At 49.5% G+C, this 20,794-nt stretch overlaps 1 protein-coding gene across 1 annotated transcript in view; it reads right to left on the bottom strand.

Moving 5' to 3' along the window:
- Positions 1-19,488, bottom strand: part of Eva1a (eva-1 homolog A, regulator of programmed cell death) — a 52,595-nt gene extending 33,107 nt beyond the window's left edge. Inside the window, exon 1 of the mRNA XM_021191823.2 lies at positions 19,227-19,488. The gene's annotated coding sequence lies outside the window, so the exon portion shown is untranslated. The remainder of the gene's footprint in view (positions 1-19,226) is intronic.
- Between the last annotated feature and the right edge of the window lie 1,306 nt (positions 19,489-20,794).

The raw sequence follows: 20,794 nt of genomic DNA, 5'->3' as shown, positions 1-20,794 counted from the left end.
CCACCTCGCCCCATCCAGCGAGACAGGGATGACCCAAGCAGTGCTGCTAACTGTGAGGAAACTGAAACTCCAAGGTGAGCCCATCTTCCCGGCTATGCAAGAGGCCGAAGGCAGGAGTGTGAGGAGTTCAAGGCCTGCCTAGACCACAGGATGAATCATGCAATCATTCTGGGCAGCTTAGTGAGACCCATCTCAAAGGAAAAAGTAGAAAAAAACAAACAAACAAAAAAAGATAAAGGTACAGCTCTATGGTATAGTACTTTCCGATCAAGTGTGGGGTCCCAGGTTTAAATCACAGAAACACACACATTCATACACCACCACCGCCACCCACACCACCACCACCACACCACCACACCACCACATACACACATGAGGGAAAAAAAAGGGGAAAAATGAATTGCTAATTTAACCAACCCCAGCCCCTCCCTCAGATCTTCAGATGGATTCTCTGGAAAATTCTACCAACCGTTTCCAGAAGAATTAAAATAAAGTCTCTGAGAGAAGAGTCTACTCCCCGGTGCACTGCACCAAACTAGCGTGATCAGGACGCTCAGCCCAAAGAGGGAGGGAAGAAACCAAAACCAAAACCTAGGTCAGACAGACATAAAAGTCCCGCAAACACCGTGTCCACAAACAGGACTCAGGGCTTAATTTTTCCTTTTATGACATAATAGTGTGGGGCTTGTTCTAAAGATGAGGACACTTTAGCCTTCGGGGAACTAAAGACCCCACATTCACACCACGGGACTGCTCAATAAGCAACAACAATTGTCATTGTTACGTGCCCATGTCAGACAATAGCAACTAGAGCCACATCCTCACAGTTTCTGAAGAGATAGAAACACAATCTGGGAATCGTGCCACATGGGCTCTGCTAAGAGGGCTTCTATTATTCTATATGAGCATGCTATTAAAAAAGAAAAAAAGATTCAGAAATCGTCCTTGCCCTAAAGGGTTATTGTATAAAGCAAATGTTGAGTTTCCACAGTTTCTGGCTTTGGCCTACTCAGAGGAACCATTTCGGTGAAATATTAATCTCTGAGAAAGCCACCCTGGGATAAGATGGCACAGTAATTCAAGCGGCGTGTGTAAATTTTATTTAGTGTTTGTCTGGGAATGGTTGTAATTATGTGAAGTCTCCAAGATGGAAAGAAAGTGACTGAAGACATTTGACATAACCCGTGGTGGAGGCGCTGGATGCTCCCAGACTCGCTCTGCTTTCAGTTTATTTCTGCAGTCCCCAAAACATCAAACACAGGCGGCTCACATGGCACCGCCACACCCAAGAGGCATCTGTCAGCAGAAAGAGATGAGGAGGAGACATCGGAACCAGCGACCCAAAGACCTCCATCGAAGTGTTGAGATCAGACATGTAGACATAGGGCCCTACAACCAGAGCGGAGTGTCTAAAGGAATGTTCAGAACCGTTGAGGCTGAGTACAAGATGCTTTCATCCCTGGTCCCAAGTGAATGCAAGGACAGGGTGGCAAGGTGTCCTCTGAACTTGAAAGGCTAGCGCTAAGGCCTATCCCCAAGACTGATATGGCACTGGACTCTGACCCTTACAGACAGAAGAGGCGGGCTGGCTGTGTGGGACTTTAAAACAATGATGGACATCTGGAGATGTAGACTCATGAGTAGAGTGCCTGCCTTGTATACACAGAGTTCCGGGTTCTATCCCTAGCACACAGCACTAACCAAGTGCAGTGGTGCACACCTACAGTCCCAGCATTCAGGAGGTGGAGGCAGGACGTACTGCAGTTCAATCGTCCCTGGCTACATGCAAGTTAAAGCCAATGTGGGCTACTTGCAACCTGGCCCCTTCCACCAAAACAAACTGAAGACCAGAAGTGGTAGAGAGAATATCTTGTGTCTGTATGGGTGTAGCACCTGTCAATAATAAACCTGATGGCCTGTGGCTTAGAAAGGAAAGAGGAGGTGGGACTTCTGGGAGGCAGAAAGGATCCTTGGATAGAACAAAGAGCTAGAGATTCTCCCGAGTTGGCCACATGGTACCTGAGCACAGGTAACCTGCCATGTGGCCTGGCTACATGTAGATTGGAATAAATGGATTATTTTAAGTTGCAATCTAATCAGAGAAGAGCCTAACTATATGGCCAAGGTATTTGTAAATATATGTTAAGTCTCAGTCTTACTTCTGGGAGCATGGGACTAGAGGGAAGAACCAGGCATGACTTCTACAAGAAGCAACATGCTGTCTGAGAATGCCAGATGGACTCCTTTGGGCTCTGCCTGTGGATATAAGGTTCCTGGAACCAGGCTGAGGGCAGGGTTTCTGACCCAGTAGGACCTGTATGAGGCACAGCATCAGAAAAGTGGTGAGAGCTTTCAAAGACAATCGCAGCTGGTTCTGTGAAGAAGAGTTCGAGTGTTGGAAACGGGTACCAAGACGTTCACATCATGAAGGACCTGCTGGAGTTTAACTCAGGTGGTTGAGTGATTGCCTGACATACACAAATCCCTCCCTGGGTTCAATCCCAGGCACCACATAAGCTGGGCGAGGCGGCACACTCAGCCGTTCACTTTGAAGAAAGAGACAAGAGGATTAAACGTTCATGATCATAGTTTGCTCCTTTGGAATAAAAGGAAAAAGACTGTTCTTGGCAAAAACTGAGGTCGTAATCTCTGTGCCCACTGCACTGCAGTCCTGCACCTCAGATCAGAAAATCCTTGACAACAAAGGGGACCGTCTGGTCTAGAAGAACTGGGCAGAGAATCCAGACTCTCTTGAACATCTGGGAATTCGGGAGGCGCTCCAGTTCCAAAGGATCTGACACTCTGGCTTCTGGGGGTACTGCATGCACATAGTATGTCCACACTAATACAGGCAAAGGCTAATACACATAAAATAAGGATAAATCTTTTTGTTTAAGTTATGCCAAGTGTGCACCTGCAATCCCAGCATGGGTGAGTCAGAGACAGAAAGGTCCCGAGGCTCACAGGCCAGCCAGTCTAGCTGAAACCAGTGAACTCCAGATTCAGTAAGAGTCTCTAAAAAGAAGGCAAGAATGATTGAGAAAGTCACTTAACACTAATTTCTGTTCTCCTCCTCCACCACACACACACACACACACACACACACACACACGTGCACAAACATACACATATACACATACACAGAGTGGCAGGAAACACATGGAATTGAAGACAGCCACAAAATCCAAACCACACTGGGCATGGAAAGAATTCCAGGGCTGGAGAGATGGCTCAGCGGTTAAGAACACTGACTGTTCTTCCGAAGGTCCAGAGTTCAAATCCCAGCAACCACATGGTGGCTCACAACCATCTGTAATGAGATCTGACGCCCTCTTCTGGTGTGTGTGTAGACAGCTACACTGTACTCACATATAATAAATAAATCTTAAAAAAAAAAATTCCAGCCTCACCACCGTGTGCCAGGAAAAAAACCAAACCAAAGCCCACCCAACCATTCTCGTAAGGCAAGGAAGGACATACTGGCAGACCCTGGCACCTAATGCAGGGCACCTGTTAAAACATGGGATCCACCAGCCACTGGATCTATCCAGGCTTCATCCACAAAACCTTCCCCTTCTACCGAAGGCCTCCTGAGCGAGATGGGTCTGAGACCATCTGCAGATGACAAGAAAAAGCTGAGGGAAAAAGAGAGACAGCTCTCATGCTCATCACTCTCTCTGCTCCACTGACCTCACAGGTTCAGAAGTGACTTGCAGGAACATCTAGGCTGAAGACAGAACCCTAATGCGGCTGGGGAGGGGCTTGTGACCCACCCCAACCCATCCCCACTCTGGCCCAATATACTGTTGGCAGCTAATGCCTGCTGGATAGATTGGGTTCATTTTCTTGGGGGTGGGGGTGGGGGAAGTCACTGGTAACTTGCTGTAACTTCAGGAAATAAGGCTCTGTCCACACTGATGCAAGCAACCCTAATTAAACTCAGAGTCTGGAGAAATAAAAGACACAGTAGGAGGGGGAACCTTGTGGGGAGGAGAGGGGAATCCCTGGGGTCAGGAAGGCAAAGGACTGTGTATATGATCAAACAGATACATGCATGAAATTGCCAAAGAATAAATCAGGATATATATTAATAAGAAAACCAGAGAATACGTAGAAGGAGTCTGAGAAATCCAAAAGGAAACTAAGGAACCAGAAGTACAGAGACCCCGGCAGCTCAGAAAAGACAGGCAGGGGTCTGGAGGAATCTAGAGCTAAGTCCTAGGCTGAGCTTGGATGGGGCGAAATCATATTCCACACTCACATTCTGGATCATTCCCTGAAATGGAGAGCCAGTCTAGCAGCCATACAGAGCCTTCTCTGTGCAGATTCAGCTCCAAGCAGCACAAAACAAACTACTGAGCACCTGAGCAGGCCAGAGCCAGAGCCACACACCCTTGATACAACACCCAGGTCCTTCCTAGGCAGCCCCACTCAACACTCCAACCGTGACTACCACGGCTTACACCTTTCTCCCCAACGCAACGGAACTCAGCCCATCTGTAGCAAGGGCTCTCCAGATGTTTGAGTCACATCATACTAAAAAAAAAAAAAAAAAAAAAAAGGTTTTAAAACTGTGAACAGAGAACAGAGAGGCTAGAGAGATGGCTCCGTGGTTAAGAGTCCACACTGTTCCTCCAGAGGACCTGAGTTCAGTCCCCAGCACCCACCCACATCAGGCAGTTCACAACTGCCTGCAGTTCCAGTTCCAGAGGACCTGACACCTCTGGTCTCTGTGGGCACCCACTCATATGCACATACCTACAAAAGAATACATAAACATACTTAAAAGCAAAATACATCTCTTTAAAAAGATTTAGACTAGACAGATAGTCCATTAGTTAATAATACTTGTTTTTACGGGGGACCCAGATTCAATTCCCAGCCCTTACCTGGTGGCTCAGGGTTGTCCAAACTCTGGTTCCAAGGAATCCAATGCCCCCTTCTGACCTCCTTGGGCATCAGGCTTGTGCATGCCCGGTGCCCAAACATATATACAAGCAAAACACTCTTATAGAAAAAAATAATATTGAAAACTCTAAAAATCCCCCCCCCTTTTTTGAGACAGGGTTTCTCTACGTAGCCCTGGCTGTCCTGGAACTCATTCTGTAGACGAGGCTGGCCTTGAACTCAGAAATTCGCCTGCCTCTGCCTCCCAATTGCTAGGATTAAAGGTGTGCCCCACCATGCCCAGCAAAATCACATTTTTTTAAAAGCACTGAACACTCTTCTAGAAGACCTGGGTTCAATTCCTAGGAAGACTTGACAACCATCTGGAAATCTAGAACCAGGGGGTTCAACCATGTCTCCTGTCTCTGCCAAGTAGTGCACAAACATACACGCAGGCAAAATACCCATATAAAATAACAATAAAAAAATTAAAATTATTTGTAAGACCCGTAAACAGTGGTCTGTGTCTATTGTAAACAACTGCAGGCCCCTATGTGTTTACAAGCCCAGATGGCTCTTAGTGCCCCCCCAGAATGAAATGTCTCCTGCCAAAATGATGACCACACCGGCACACGTGCGCATGCATCATAGATTAGGAAATCTGGAGTTGCAAAAAGATCTCTTAACAATTCAGATCCATACAAGTCTCTTCATGCTGCAAGACTGTACACACAAGCATGCTTCCCCCACTCCAGATCGCCAGTGTTGTGTTCAATTAAAACACCGGGCAGGCTCAGCGACTCTATCAAAGATTCAGAGCCATCAGAGAAGACTCCAGCGCATTCTCTCATAAAAATACAATTGTGCAGCGCATGGAGCTCATCTCTGCCATCCAGGGTGAGGTTAGACGACAGTGGACAGGAGGACATCCTGAGCTGCAAACCAAGTGCCAGCCTCAATTACTTAGTAAGACCATGTCATTAAAACAAACTAACAAACAAACAAAAAAAAAATCAAGAAAAACAAAAGGAGGAAGAAATACAGGTAACTACATATTATGCAGCCAACATAAGGGCTGCCATATTTCTAAGTGGAACTGGTTGTTTCAGTGCTTGCTCTAATCCATTGGTTAGTCAACTTTAAAACTCTGTGCAAGGGGCTGGAGAGATGGCTCAGTGGTTAAGAGCACTGGCTGCTCTTCCAGAGGACCCAGGTTCCATTCCCAGCAACCACATGGTGGTTCGAAACTATCTGTGACTCTAGGCTTCTTAGGGCACTGCACACATGTGGGCACACAGACATACATTCAGGCAAAGCATCTATATATGTAAAATAAAATAACTTTTTAATAATTAAAAAAAAAAATCCAGAGCAACACCAATTCAGCCACATGGGGGTGCCACTCTGCTCAGTGTCCTCCTGTGGCTGATCAGGTGTCAAGGGCAATACTGACACGTGAGCTACCTTGGCCTCAAGGTGCCAAAGTATGCATGTGTCTCTGTGTAAGGGTTTTAAGAGAGAGCTAAAGAGAAATAGCAGTTCCTTGGGGACGGGGGGGGGGGGGATAGGGTGGGGGAAAGCAGTAATAAAATTAGCATCCCGTGACCATATGAAATTATTTCCTACCAAAGTAAAACATAAATTGGCAGAAGATGTAATCCTAGGACTTGGGAGGTAGAGGCAGGAGGTTCAGAGAGGTTCAAGGTCACCCTCCGCTACATAATTAAGTCAGAGGCTAGCCTGGAATATCTGAGTCCTTTCAGTTAAATGGAGTTTTTAAAATTCTAGGACCCAACAATTGTTACATGGTATTACTGCCCATTTTAAAACCAATCTTTCCTATATTCCTATGCTAGCTAATTTACCTCGGCTTGACTGAAGTCACTGGAGAGGAAGGAGTCACAGTTGAGAAAACTCCTCCATGAAACTAGGCTGCAGGCAAGTCTATAGGGCACTTTCTTAATTAGTGATTGATCTGGGAGGGCCCAGCCCTTTGTGGACTGTACCATCCCTGGGCTAATGGTCCTGGATTCTACAAGAAACAGGCTGAGCAAGCAATGGGGAGTAAGCCAGTAAGCAGCACCCCTCCAAAGCCTCTGCACAGCTCCTGCCTCTAGGATCCTGCCCTGTGTGAGCTCCTGTCCCGACTTCCTTCAATGATGAACGGTGATGTGGAAGCATAAACCTAATAAACCCTTCCCTCCCCGAGTTGCTTGGGTCATGATGTTTCATCACAGCAATAGTAACCTTAACTGGAAACAGTTTCTTTTCCAAGTTGCAAGACCTTTTGTTTGGTTGGTTAGTTGGGATTGGTTGGTTGTTTTCTTTAGGACAAGATCTCACTAGGTAGCTCTAGCTGGCCTGGAACTCATTACTTAGACCAAGCTGACCTCAAACTCAGAGATCCACCTGTCTCTGCCTCTTGGGTGCTGGAATAAAAGTGTGGGCCACCATATCTGGATCATGATCTTTTTTTTTTTTTTTTTTTTTTTTTTTTTTTTTTTTTTTTTTTTTTTTTTTTTTTTAAAACCAGAATAGCCTGATTCTACAAGACATCCTGTCTAAAGCACTGTCATTCCCAATAACCTATTGTCACAATCATCCCAAAACTGCAGAGGGGTGCATTTGACGGTGAGGACGCTGAAGCTGTAACTGTCAACCCAGACCTTTATTCCAAGCTTCTGTGTGAACCATGACACTCCAGTGTTCTCAACAATAAAGTATAGAAGACAAACTCTTAATTATCATATAACACACGCAGTTCTCTGCACTCACTCCACACACCCAGCCTTTTCCCTTAACAGAACATTCAGACCTATAAGATTGGATGCAAGCCACATAAAGGGTTGTGTGTCTTCCCGAAGCCCACACCTGTGCTGAACCACGGGCACACCCTCCTGGGGAAAACTTCCTGCTCTTCACGAGCTACCAAAGAGAGGTGGGGAAAGGCACTGTGGCTCCTCCCTCTGCTGCTTCAGTGTCTTGTTTGTGTATACCACCACTCAACCAAAGACCCTTACTTAGCGCAGTGTCCACATCCCCATTCCTCCTTGGTTCCTGGAGTACCTTCCCAGAGACCCATGAAACCTCCAAGTTTGAAATATGACTTTTTGTGCCAGCATTGTGTTTCCTGACACCCAGAGGAAGAAAATGAAGCGAATTAATTCAACTGAGTTGTTGTAGATGTGGAGACACAAAGACACACATATACATACCCTGCCACATACATACATACATACATACATACATACATATGATAGACACAGAGACACATGCATGCACAGAGACACATATATACATCTACAAATGGACACACATAGACACATACATGAAAGCACACCTGCATGCACACCCGCAAACACACACACACACACACATACACACTCCCCAACACACCCAAGGCCCTTTCCTGTGGCCTTTTGGATTCAGGGCAGCACCTCTCTGGGAAAGCCTGTCTGAGGCCCTCTGTGAAGGTTTGAACATTTCACTGAAGGACTTCCAAGAGCAAAAATGCCATTTCAACCGCAGAATATTTACAAGCCAGATCTCAGTTCAAGCCCTGTGCCTCAGGGATATTAGCCAGGAGGCCAGGCAAGGCAAAGCAGGCTTTCTTGCTTGAGTCAAGACTTAACCCTTCGCAGTCCCTGTCTGAGTGCAAGAATTCTAAGTCCCCACAGCTCAGAAAATGTCTTTGCCCCAAGATAAAGAAGTCCCCTCAGAAGGGCCTCTTGGGCCTGTATTCCTTGTGCCTGGCAGCAAAGCGTCACAAGGGAACTTGTTTTTCTCATTATGACAAACTTAAATGACAGAAGCCAAGTCACCCAGAGTCATTTGAAGCAGATGCATTGAAGGCCACACAGCTTTCTGTTCCTAGAAGAAAAAGCAACCTTGTTCCTTGCTTTCCCACACTGCCTTCACCCCACCACCCTCTGCTGCTCCCAGAACCAGGGCTCTTGGATCTAGGCCGGAGCTGGTGGCTCCAGCCCCACACTTCTCCTCAAGGCCTTATGCCAGCTGTAGCTCTTACCTCCCTGACACTACAGAGCAGGCACCTGTACCCACAGAGGATAAGGCACCTCAGCAGGTTAAGGAACCTTGAAGACTTCTGTAGGCAAAGCCCGGGAGCTGGAGGGGGGACGGGTGGTACGCCGTCCCTGAACTTTACCTGTCTGAGTGATGACTCACGGCTGGTATTGTGAAAGAGAGTTTCTGTGCTCCACCTATGAATGGTGCAGTGTTGGAAACACCCGCCAGGGTTTTTTTTGGTGTGTTTGTGTGTGTGTGAATGAGTGCACATGTGTGTGTGCAAGTATGCGTGCAAGCGTGTGTGGAGGCCAGAGGTCAATGTTACCTACAGTACCATCCACTTTTTCTAATTACCTTTTTTGTTTTGTTTTGAGACAGAGTCTCTCACTGGCCTGGAATTCCCCAAGTATGCTAGGCAGCCTGGCTGGAGAGTCCCAGGAACCCATCCCCCTGTCTCCACCTCCCCACTGCTGGGATCCCAAGCACACAGCACTGTGACATTATTTTACACATAGGTTCTGGATTATCAACCTCAGGTCTTGGGCGGCAGGCCCCTCCAGGACTTCCTTGATGATATTTCACTGTGTATGTGGCTGCTGTCCAGAACACAGGACAAACAAAGGTCTCTGTGGAAAGGGAAGTGAGTGAGGAGACCCTCGTGCCAGGAGATGGTATACGGTTGTTTCCGGAATATGGCTCTCTCATGTGGACTCTCTGTTGCTTTAATTTGGCAGAAACTCCAAGCGAATTTTTGCTCATACCCATTATGCTCTCTCCAGTGGGAATCCTCTGATGGTGAGGGAGAGCTGAGCCGTACCTGCAGGCTTTCCCATGCTCACTGCATTCACAGGGATTCTCCCCTATGTGCTGGGCGATCCTCCTCCCCGGCCTCCTCGAACTCATCCCTCCCTGTGTTCTGTACCTGCCTCCTCTTTGCAGACCTCCCCACAAGTTCTGTCAATAAGGGCCTATGCAGCACAGGGAGCGACATGTCCTCACCTCCTACTTGTCCATGAACCCAGTCTTCTCACCCACCACCTCACAGCTCATCACTCAGTGGCCTCCTAATCCCCCAGGCAAAGGTCCTAGGGTGCACTTGACCCAATCCCGGGCTGTCGATCCCTCCCTCCAGGAAATGTTTCTGTCTGCATTCCAGTCTCCCTGTCCAGCTCTCTACATGTCCCCTCCCAATGCTCTCTTCCCCTTGCCTGAAGCTCTGTGTGGCGTCCCAGCAATCCCTGCTCTCAGAGCAGACTGGCACAGAGATGGAGTCTAACAAGCTAAGTGAAAATTCTGGGTCTGTCATCGAGAGCTACGTGGGTACATCGTTCATCGCCTCTGTGTCTCAGTTTACTTAGCTATGAAATGGGTACATTTATCGCTATCCTTCGTGCTGGCGGTACTCTGAAGTTCAGACTCTTCACCTTCCTTCCTGATGGTGTTTCCTTGCTCCTAATTAGGATCAATACAGGGTTTAGAATACAAAGCACACTTGAAAAGCACCATCTGGACCTAACGATGTGGCTCAGTGGGTAGAGTGCTTACGGAGCATGAACCACATAAACCAGGCTTCCTGTATTAGACAGGTGGATCACAAGTTCAAGGTCACCCTCAGTTATATGGAAAAATCTGAGGCTAGCCTGGGCTACAGAAGGGCTTGTCTCAAAAGAAACAATAACTAAGTATTGGAAAGAAAGCACTACTCATAGCCCTCTTCCCACACTCCGTAACGGCCCCCATCCAATGAGCCATAACATGACTTCACTGACTGCTGCAGAAAGCTGGCTCAGGAGTCTGCTTTCAGGCCTCTCTTGAATGCCAGACTCATGAAGCCATCGGCCCACAGACACCTTCCCCACCTGCGCTGGAGGTTTCCAAGTTGGCCAGTCTGAAGCAGAGCTCACTGCCCTCTCCTGCCATGCAACACCCTCCCCCCGCCAATGAATCGCTCTACTATCCTCCTCCTGGGTGCCCAGGCCAAAATGCCCCAGTCATCATGGACTCCTGCCCTTCAGTGTTCCTTCATCCAGTCAGGCACCAGAAAACGCTGACTTCAATGCCAAGTGTTTCTTGGCCCTGGATTCTCTACCCCTGTTACCAGTGTCTCAGAAACTTACCAGCTCTTGCCTGGATGACAGTAACAATATTAAAAATAACCTGCCCATTACACCTGTAATATGATCAGAGCACACCATGTCATACAGAATCCTGACACTGGCCCTATTGCCCAGGAATGAGGAATCAGACTTCGTGTTCAGAGAAGACTGAATCCCATTCACCGTGTCCAGCCTGGGTAACGCAGGTGCTGGAGGCAGTGAGGCAAACAGACTCCAGACGCTCATCTGACACCTGCCTCGTTCTTTTCTAGTGCCTTCTCCACAGCCAGGAAGTTCTGGCATCACAGTGATGCCTGGACCTCGTCCCTGCTCTGTGAAACCCTGCAGTTCTCCAGTGCCTTCCATGTCAAGTTCAGACATCAGCAAGACCCTTCTCGATGCTCTCCTGCAGACTCACCTCCCTTCTCTCCAGCCACTCCTTCCTTGTCAGCCCCTCTACCCACATATCCAGTCTCCCTTCCGCACTCCCTTCCCCTGGACCTCCCTGCCTGCGGTCCAGACCCAGCTGAAGGGCTCTTCCTCTGGGAGCTCATAGTACCTTGCCATTCTCTACATCTTGGAACATGCCAACTGTGGTGGCTTTAAAGTGTTACCTAGAACTCCTTTATTAAAAACCTAATCCCCAAGTCACATGTAAATGACACCTGCAGGTTGCCTTTCAAGGTCAACTAGGAAAAGATAAGGTCACGGATCTCTCCAATGCCTGCGGACAGGAGAGGAAGGGGCAAGACCTGAGCTAAGCTGCTTGCTCTGCCTGGGCCACGGATGCTCTCTACAACATCATGATCCTACAGAGAGGCCTCCACTGCATGCTAAACTAGGCTTTCAGAGCTATGTACTAAAAAAAGACCCCTTAAAAAATTTAATAAAATGTCCTGTCTGGGTATGCAGTTACAGCCACAGAAAACAAATTAGGGAGACATTTATTTGTGAGTCCTTGGAATAAGTGAGAACTCATGTTCATAGTCGGCCCTAGCAACCTGGAAGTCATCAGGGTGCTTCCCTGCTTCCAGTAAAAAGGATTCACACTGCGATGCCACATCCCTACCTCTGACTCCATCTGTCTCTACACTGGGTCTCTGAGTTCTTGGGCAGAGTCATCTATGTCTCCAAGGCCTAGAACAAAGTCTGGCTGGCATGAGAGATATCTTGAAATGGTGACAGGCTGAGGCGAGCAGACACATCACGGCTACCAAGTCATCGATGTGAGACCAGAGGATGCCTCACTTTCACATGGTGTCCTTCCTAGAACGGTGTCCAAGGGGTTACTTTTAGAATTTGCATGAGCTTCTCAGGGTGTAACCCTGAAGAATGCCCCTGCTAACCATTTCTGCCCCGTGGTGAAGGGACCAAGCCCTTGAGGTAGACCAGTGGCAATACAGTGTGGAGCCCCTTCAAGTAGCCAAGCAACAGGAGACCAGAGAAAGTTGCATCAAGATTACCATAGAAAATTCATCCTTGGTAGAGAAAGAGGCCGTCCTTCCCGGTCCGGGATTCATTGAACAAAGGTGAGAAAAGAAGAGAAACACAAAAGGGAGAGCCGGCGCTTAGGAAAGGGTCAGCCCACTCAGGGCCCAGTGCATTTGAGTGCAAGCTTTCTCTCATTTCACCAGCCCACTCCCAAGCCTTGGGACTGAGTCCTTTTCCTTTGTTAACAAACTTCGTTTCTACTTCTAACCGTGTGTCCTTGGTCCAGTTCTTCGCAGTGGGACCTAAGAACCTGGGCACATCAGCTTGTGCCCTCAGGACCCAGGCTCACGCCTGTAGAAGTCACATCCCCATCCACTTCCTATTGCACCTCAGGGTGGCATCACGGGGCGCGGCTGTTAGAGGTTGCTCGGCTAAGAGGCACACTGGACAGAGAACCTGGAGAAAGCAATGCACTCTGTCTTCTTACGACAGAGGTGCCGCCTGCCCCTTCCTTGATGGCTGCCGTGATATGTCTTGTCCTAACCCGTTGAACAAGCAAGAGGACAGCGGGCTGTGTTTGTATAGATGCCTGGAAAGCCAGCCTTTGTCACCCTTGTGACTCTCCCGCCCTGAACAGGAACAAGATCCCCTGAAGTATGCTCCCTCGGGCTACTGCCCTTCTGAGTGACCTACCAGCACTGGGCAAAGGGAGAGTAGGGCTCACTCAGTTTGGGTGTTCTGGGAAAAGCTGTTTTCCTCCGAAGTTTATGGTGGCCCCTCTGCTGAGCTGTACTTCCTCCTCCTCTCACAGGGGAGGACAAAGTACAGGCTGCCTCTGGGATCAAATCTGGGGCAGGAGGAGGAGGAGGAGGAGGAGGAGGAGGAAGAAAATGAAGGAGCTCCAAAGCTGTAAGCAAGTCAGCATGGAGAAAAGGCAGGAGGAAGTGACGGTCCCCCTCTCTGTCTCTGTCTCTCTCTCTGCTGGCCTTGAACATATGAACTTACTATGGAGCTGACGACCTTCTGATCCTCCTTCCTCCACCTCCCAAGTGCTGGGATTACAGCATGTTCCACCAAACCCAGTTTGTGCAGTCCTGGGAATTGAACCCAGGGTTTGGTGCAAGCTGGGCTCTCCGTCTCTGTCTCTGTCTCTGTCTCTGTCTCTGTCTCTCTCTCTCTCTCTCTCTCTCCCTCCCTCCCTCCCTCCCTCCCTCCCTCTCCCTCTCCCTCTCCCTCTCCCTCTCTCCCTCTGTGTGTGTGTATCTCCCCCCTCTACACACACACACACACACACACACACACCTCAGAGAGTAGAATCGATGTCAGAATCAATGGGACAAATCTAACTAAAGCTTCATCCCCGGGGCTGGGGCCTAACACCAACCGAAGCAACTCCTGTAATAACCAAGAGTTCCCTCCTGGAGTCCTCTCCTCCAGGGTTGGTTAGATGGTCTTCAGAAAGGGACACCCTCACCTGCCTCCATCCCCTGAGCTTTAGATGGAAGGATTTTCTTCCGTTCCTGTTACCACAGTGGTTAAGCGCCAGAGCCTGAGCCCTAGTGGCTCTAAAGAGCCAGACTCAGCTATCCACACATCACAAAGCCAGTTAAACAGACACCAGTAAAAACCAGATAAAAGAGATCTAATCTGATAATAGGAACAGAAACAAAGAGTTCTAGTGACATTCCCATTCCTGATATGAAATTTAGGTTAAATCTAAGCAGTACTGGTCACGATGCGGTCCCGGGTCCTCCATCCCTGGTTTTTGGCCAGGTAGTCTCACAAGTTTCTGAACTGTATAAAGTCTCTCTGTGAGAGACAAGCTCCTGCTCTGGCTGGTGACAGTGCCCCAGCCTTTTCCTTTTCCCATCACAAGATTCCAGGGGACATTCAGTTTTGGGACAGTTCCATTATCTTCTTCATCTTGTTCTCCATTGCTCCAGTGCTGTGTAGCTGCCTCCCTACCTCTCCACTGGACTGGGCACATCCAGAAGGTGAGGCGTGGGGGACTCCTGGGCGGGGGCTTTTGTCTTTTGTTCACTTATCTCTCCATAGGTGCCTGCCTGTGCCCTAGGGGTGGGTGGTGGGTGTTGAGACTGAGTCAAGTTTAGGGATGACTGCAGAGGCACCTCCATCAATTAACCAATCTGTAAGGGCACATAAAAAGGCTTCAGGTTGAGGGAATTGTGTCAGCCCTGATAGCCACAGACCTGCTGGATTAGAATAGGCCCAAATGTCAAAACTCTTCTAGTTCTCCGTGAATCTCTGTCTCGATTTCTTTCCCTCCGTCTCTGCCTCCGCCTCTCTCTCCTCCGTCTGTCTGTCTGAGAAAACTCACCCATTACTTGGGCGTCCACACGGATGTCTAGATGCTATAAAGGGAACTGTCTCAAAGCCAGGCCTCTAGAGGGGCCATCCACATAGTTTATCAGCCAGGGCTTTGAAAAGAACACAAAACAGCCATGCACAGCTACTGAGCTCAGCTTTCTATTGACTGCGATCTCTTTGCTTACTGGAGACAGTATCCCTCCTCCACTCCCAGCCTCTGGTCCCCCGGCCCCAGGAGGAAACAAGGCCAACAGAGATAGAGGTCAGAACCACCATTCAAAGCAGTCTGCACACCTAACCTAGGAACGTCCACTCTATTGTTTCTAGCAGCACAGGGACAGACAGCTGGACCGCAGACAAACCATACCTCCCCAGGCCTATCTCTGGGTCTCCATTCCCCACCAAACCTCTATCTGCCCAGCCCTTTTTTGATCTTCCTACTTTGTACACGAGCTTCCTGATACTCATGCTGTTTGATCACTCAGCCCCCACTACACACACACACACACACACACACACACACACACATCCCAAGCCCAGCATGCACATCTCTTTTGTCCATGTGTCTCCAGCACCCAGCAGTAAGCTGTACTTTGCACCCACATTCCGAGTTCTAGGTAACACCTGAAGAATCAGGCAGAGACCCTAATAATGGACTAAAATGTGTCTTCCTAAGCTAACAGGGCGTGCGGGCGTGCAGCGAGTCTAACAGCCAGGTACATCTCACAGAGACTAGGGGGAATCATTCATGGGAAAGCCAACAGGGTGCGGCATCAGAGGCCCCAGTTGGTCCTGAGACTGACACCCCACCCCACCACTCTAAGCAGGTTATTTTCTGGGCCAGATTATCCAAACCTCAAATAGAAGTGATGCCCAGGTCCTGGATCTGACTTTTCTTCCTATCTCTAATAACTTAGGGGAATCTGTCTCTGGCATCAGCAACTGGTGACCTAGGACCCAAGTGACAGGAAGGTTGGGATGGGAAGGGGGAACTTCTCTGCAGGGACCTCCAAGTTCTCATATAGACTAATAAGCAAGAAGTGCTCACTCTCACTATGAAACAGCCCTCACCAGAGCGCTTACCGGACCCCTAACACAACAGAGTCCCCACACCACACAAGGGGGATTCATTCCTTTCAAGTTTAGGGAGCAGACTGCTGCAATGAGAGGACTCTGTGTGGCACAGCTGGTCGTGAAGGCAGAGCACACAAACGTGCAGGGATCTGGGCAAAGGAGTCAAACAGGGCCCACCTCACCCCACCCCGCATCCCAGGACCAGCAAGGATTGGATTTGGCTTTCAAAGTCAAGGTTGCTTTGAGGGAAACAGGATTCTAAGCTGGTGAAGTGGCCAGTTGTAATCTAGTATCCGGTGACAGGGGTCAGCAGCGGACTCCAAACCTGCCTCTCCAATACTCCATTCTGAAAAGCATTAAAGTCCCTCAGCAAAGTTTACCTTTAATAGATAAGTGTCTTTGAAAACCCTTAGAGAAGGCATAGTCTCCTGTGTAGACACATCCCTCACCAAGGTCCCTTCTTCATGTCTGAACCTCTCTCCCAAGTAGGAGTGTTAAGTGCACTTCCCTCTGCTGTCCTCCCAAGGACTGAGTGCTGTCCCAGCCCGACACACTTAAACTCCATTTAGCAGCAAGGTCAGCATGACCAGGGGCCGGTGTCTGACCCTTTGGTAGCTGCAAGCAAAGCAAAAAGGAGAAGGAACCCCAGGGCTGCTGATAGGGCAGTCTTGGATCCTAAGCGTGGCTCGGGTTAAGGAAGAACAGACGTGTGTTTAGGCCCCCACTAATCTAGTCGACAAATCTCAGATCACATTCACTGAACATTGACTGAGTCTCAAACAGTCCCTTCCTTACCTTTGTAGCAAGAAGAGTGTGTGTTCTGAAATCCAAATGTTTATGTGAATGTTGGCCCCACCACTAACCAGCTGAGTGACATGAGGCAAAGGTTGCAGCCTCTCTGTGCTGCTGCATGAACACAATAGTGATGACACAATATCGAGCGAGTCAAAATTCCCGGAGTGAGCATGGCATGGGGCAGGCGCTTGGTCTTAAAATGGACAATTATCCTATTAGTTTGTCACACTGGCTTACAGAGAAGGCAGCTTGCTCTCCCTGTAAGACTCCCAGAGGGTCTGAGCCCACCTGCCCAAAGTCACACAGTTTATAGGTGACAAAGCTGGGATTAGAATACAGACAACACCCAAAGCCTATGAGCTCAGCAGGTATTGTGAGCACAGCCCCATACCAGGCTCCATATGTGGGTATCAGTGGAGAGGTGAGCACCACAGGGTCCCCTGCTCATGGGGATTCTGCAAATGGGATACTGAAGAAAAGAAGGGGACTGTGTAGGGCGGCAGGGAAGAACACTGTTCTAAGAAATGGAGAAAAGCTCCCATCCAGAAAAGAACTGAGTTCTAGACCAAAGAAAGATGAGCTGTTTGCCAAGCCACTAGGGCGGGGAAGGTGGGGTCAAGAGGTCAAAACAGCAGAGGATCAGTGAACTGGGATGTGTTGAGAGCATGGCAGAAGGGCTGGAGGGTGAGGGTGGGCAGGGAAGCCTGGAGCTGGTGTGCAAGGTCACAGATTAGACTTCACCCCTCAGAGACCAGCTCGGGGCTGCTGTTAATGACTGACAGACACCTGTAGACCCAGGTCCTTTCTGTGAGCAATGGAGAAGCAAGAAAGGTGTGGGGCAGGCCAGCAGCTTGGTGGGAATCCAGCAATGGAATTCTGGTGCTGGGGCTGCAGGTGGGGGTGGGGATCTGAGAACAGGGGCTGGGGTAATCCGGAAAGGAGGCAAGTTAGAATACTGGCTCTCTGTGAGCCAGTTTGTTAAGTCAGGGTGACTCAATGAAAACACAAGCATTAATGGGCCAGATGACATTGTGGGGAGAGGGCTCTCCTGAGCCGTCCAAGTGAACAGCATCCTCCCTCACTCACGGGGTGAGGGCCGAAAGTATCTTCAGATACTACCAGACATCCCTTAAGGGCCACAGTTAAAGCACACACACACACACACACACACACACACACACACACACACACACACAAAATACAAAATAAAATATCTCTAAAATTCAAATTAAGCTCCACCATCTTTACTATTTGGTTGACCTCGTCTTTTTGACTTTGGTATTTTGAGACAGAATCCTGTGGAACACAGGTTGGACTCAAACTCATTTTGTGGCCACAGATGACCTTGAGCTCCGGCTTCCACCTCCCAAGTGCTAGGGTCCCACCCCAACCCCCACCCCTGTGTGCTACAACACTCTTGGCCCCACTATCTATTTTTCCGAAGAGAAAACAGCCACAAGAAGGCATCACCAAGGCTGGTGGTCTGACCCTGGCTTCTTTGACACAGGACTTGACCTCAAGCCGGCCCCCGCGGTGGCAGAATAACAATTCCACTGCCTGGAGGGGAGGGAGGGGCCGAGAGAGTGCGGCTGCCCCAGAGAATCGTCTTCAGTGAGCTAGGACCGCAGCCGGCTCTAAATAAACGCTTTGGATTTGAATGGAGTCGCGATGTATTTGCTATAAAAGGTAAAGGCTTGGTCTTCCCTGAGTGTGAGCAGGCAGGAGGTGGCAGATTTCTTGCTCAGACTGGACTGAGGAACCATCTTTAGGGCTGGACTTGGGGTGTGCAGCACAGACCTGTTGGGATCCAGATTTACGCTGGACCCTTTGCAAACTGCGAGGCTCAAGGCCGTTTACTCCTTCCTTTCCTTTTGTCCATTTTTAAAGCCAGGATTCCTGGAAGTTCCTGCCACAGGCCTAAGGTTGGAAAAAGGAGTTTAACTAAGTAGCAAAAATGAAACTACCTAGCGGGTTCGTCTCGCTTGCTTCAGAACCGTACTGGTTTGTTTTCATGCCCGGCAAGGATCGCTTCCCTCTACCCACCAGTCGTCGGGATCCCTCACCCCCAGACCTGATGAGTCCCTCACCAGCAACAGAGCGTCACATTTAAAGCTTTAGAGGGCGCCAACAGCCTTAGAACGCCATGGTCCACTCCGGTCTCGGGGGATCTGGGGGCGGGAGGGGGGTCGCCAAATAAGTGTCAATAGTTCAGTGGCTCCGAGAAGAGTACTTCGCTAGGCCGGCTTCAGGTGGGTTAATCCCCAGCAAAGCCCAAGTCCGCTGCCGCTGGCTGGCCCGCTCAGCCAAGCTCCAGGGATTGGAGCAGCTAAGAGAAGCGCCCTGATTTGGAATTCACGGGCTCTCCAAAGCCCAAGGCATAGGGTTAAGAGTGGTCTGACCAAGCCAAAGAGGAGCTGGGGACGCCAGGAGGAAGAGGAAGCAAAAGAAGAAGGCAGGACCGGTGGTAACACCTGGACAGGGGTTCGGGAACAAAGCGCTAGTTTGGGATCCGAAAATCACTAAAGAGTTCCCGCTCAGCAGAACTAGGGTGTCCCCACGCCCTGAGCGCGCTTCGGGGAAGCAGCTTACCTCCTCTGGGGCGGCTGGCACGTACTTCCGGGGACCGAGCAGGGGGGCCTGGAGTGGATCAGATCACCTAGGGAAGGACACGGCAGTGTGCTGCTGCGCCCTGTGGCTAGGGCACCCGCGCGCCGGAGAGCAATTTGGGGCGGCCCTTCCCAATCAGGGCTAAGCACGGAACGCGCACACCCAGCCTCCGAACTCCTCCAGCCCTGCACACTCTAGAGGAGCCTGAGTCCGTGGGAGGAAAAGGTTGTCTCATTTCCTTCGGTCTCCCCCGCTACCCCACCCCACCCCCGCCCCTCGGCTCGGGACCTGCCCTCCCTCCCGCTCCCCGCCCCCTTCCCCACGTGGGCGCCGCGAGACGCGAAACCTGAAAGGCTGCTCCAACTTAGTTCAACTTTGGCAACTTTTGCCTGCCTCCCCGCGCTTCCCACCGTCCCCTGGGTTACATGATCTCCCCATCCGCTGTCCCCACCTTGTCCCGAACTTCCAACCTTTCCCTCTTTGCTGCAAGGAACCCAGATCTGAGAGCAGACATCCAACCCTACCCCCAACCCTCATTGGCTTATTCCTGCCTGGTGGACTGCACTCGTTGAGCCAGCTTTAAAACCCCAAGTCCAGACAGGAAATAACCACTTACTTTGTTAAATTTGATCGACTCCTTTTTTTTAAGTGGAGCGTTTAAAACCTGATGCATAATCTCCAAGGAATGTTCATTTGTATCAGAAGACAGCCATTACAACTTTTTGGCCTTGCTTGCCTGGATTTGAAGTTTTGTTTGTTAAACTATAGGAGCATTTATACAGCTGCCCCGAGCTTGGTGCAGAACAGGCTAGAATGACCCCAAAGGACATCCTCTTTCTCTCCGCAGTTAGCACGGGTAACTGGGGCGAAGATAGGAGTGGACCAGAGTCTTAATGGTGGAGCTTTCCAGTTCTGTGAGGACAGTCTAGACAGACAGGTAGGCAGGCTGTGTAGCCCAGCCCTGTGAGAGACAGGAAGGAGGAGGGGAACAGAGAAGAGACCACCCTGCCAGCCCAAGGGTGTTGCTGGGAGCCAAGGCAACTGAAAACCAAGGGCTCAGACGGTGGAGAAATTGGATGGAATATCCGGGGACTTCAGAATCCCAGGTGCCCCCAGGAACTGCTAGCAGACGCATAATCTAGAAACAGCTGCTGTTCCCCTGCCCCTCTGGACCTGATTCACTGAGATTCTACATTCTCACCGAATGCCCGGATTCAGATACTATTTGGAAGTGCTGCTTTCAAGACCATTGGTAGCATGGTGGACTGAATATATCAGGCCACAGAGCCCTGGCTGAACATTAAGCTATTAGGTTTAAAAAATGAGAAGAAACCCATATGATCACTGAATTGGTCTGAGGAGGGGCTCCCATGTGTGTTTCTGAAAGTTGATCTGACAGAGCCAGAGCTGAGAGCCATAGTCTACTCTTGTTTAAACGGTGCTTGCTTTATTTAACCTTGAAATGCAGTGCTTTCCCTCAAAGAAAACAATCTCAGGGTCCTGATGTAAATACAGACCAGTTGTCTTCTCACATGGAAGCTACTGGTCTG

Source organism: Mus pahari, chromosome 2, assembly GCF_900095145.1.
Source record: "Mus pahari chromosome 2, PAHARI_EIJ_v1.1, whole genome shotgun sequence".
NCBI lineage: Eukaryota > Metazoa > Chordata > Mammalia > Rodentia > Muridae > Mus > Mus pahari.
Note: the sequence above shows the minus strand (reverse complement) of the source record. Positions and strands in the feature narration are given on the sequence as shown.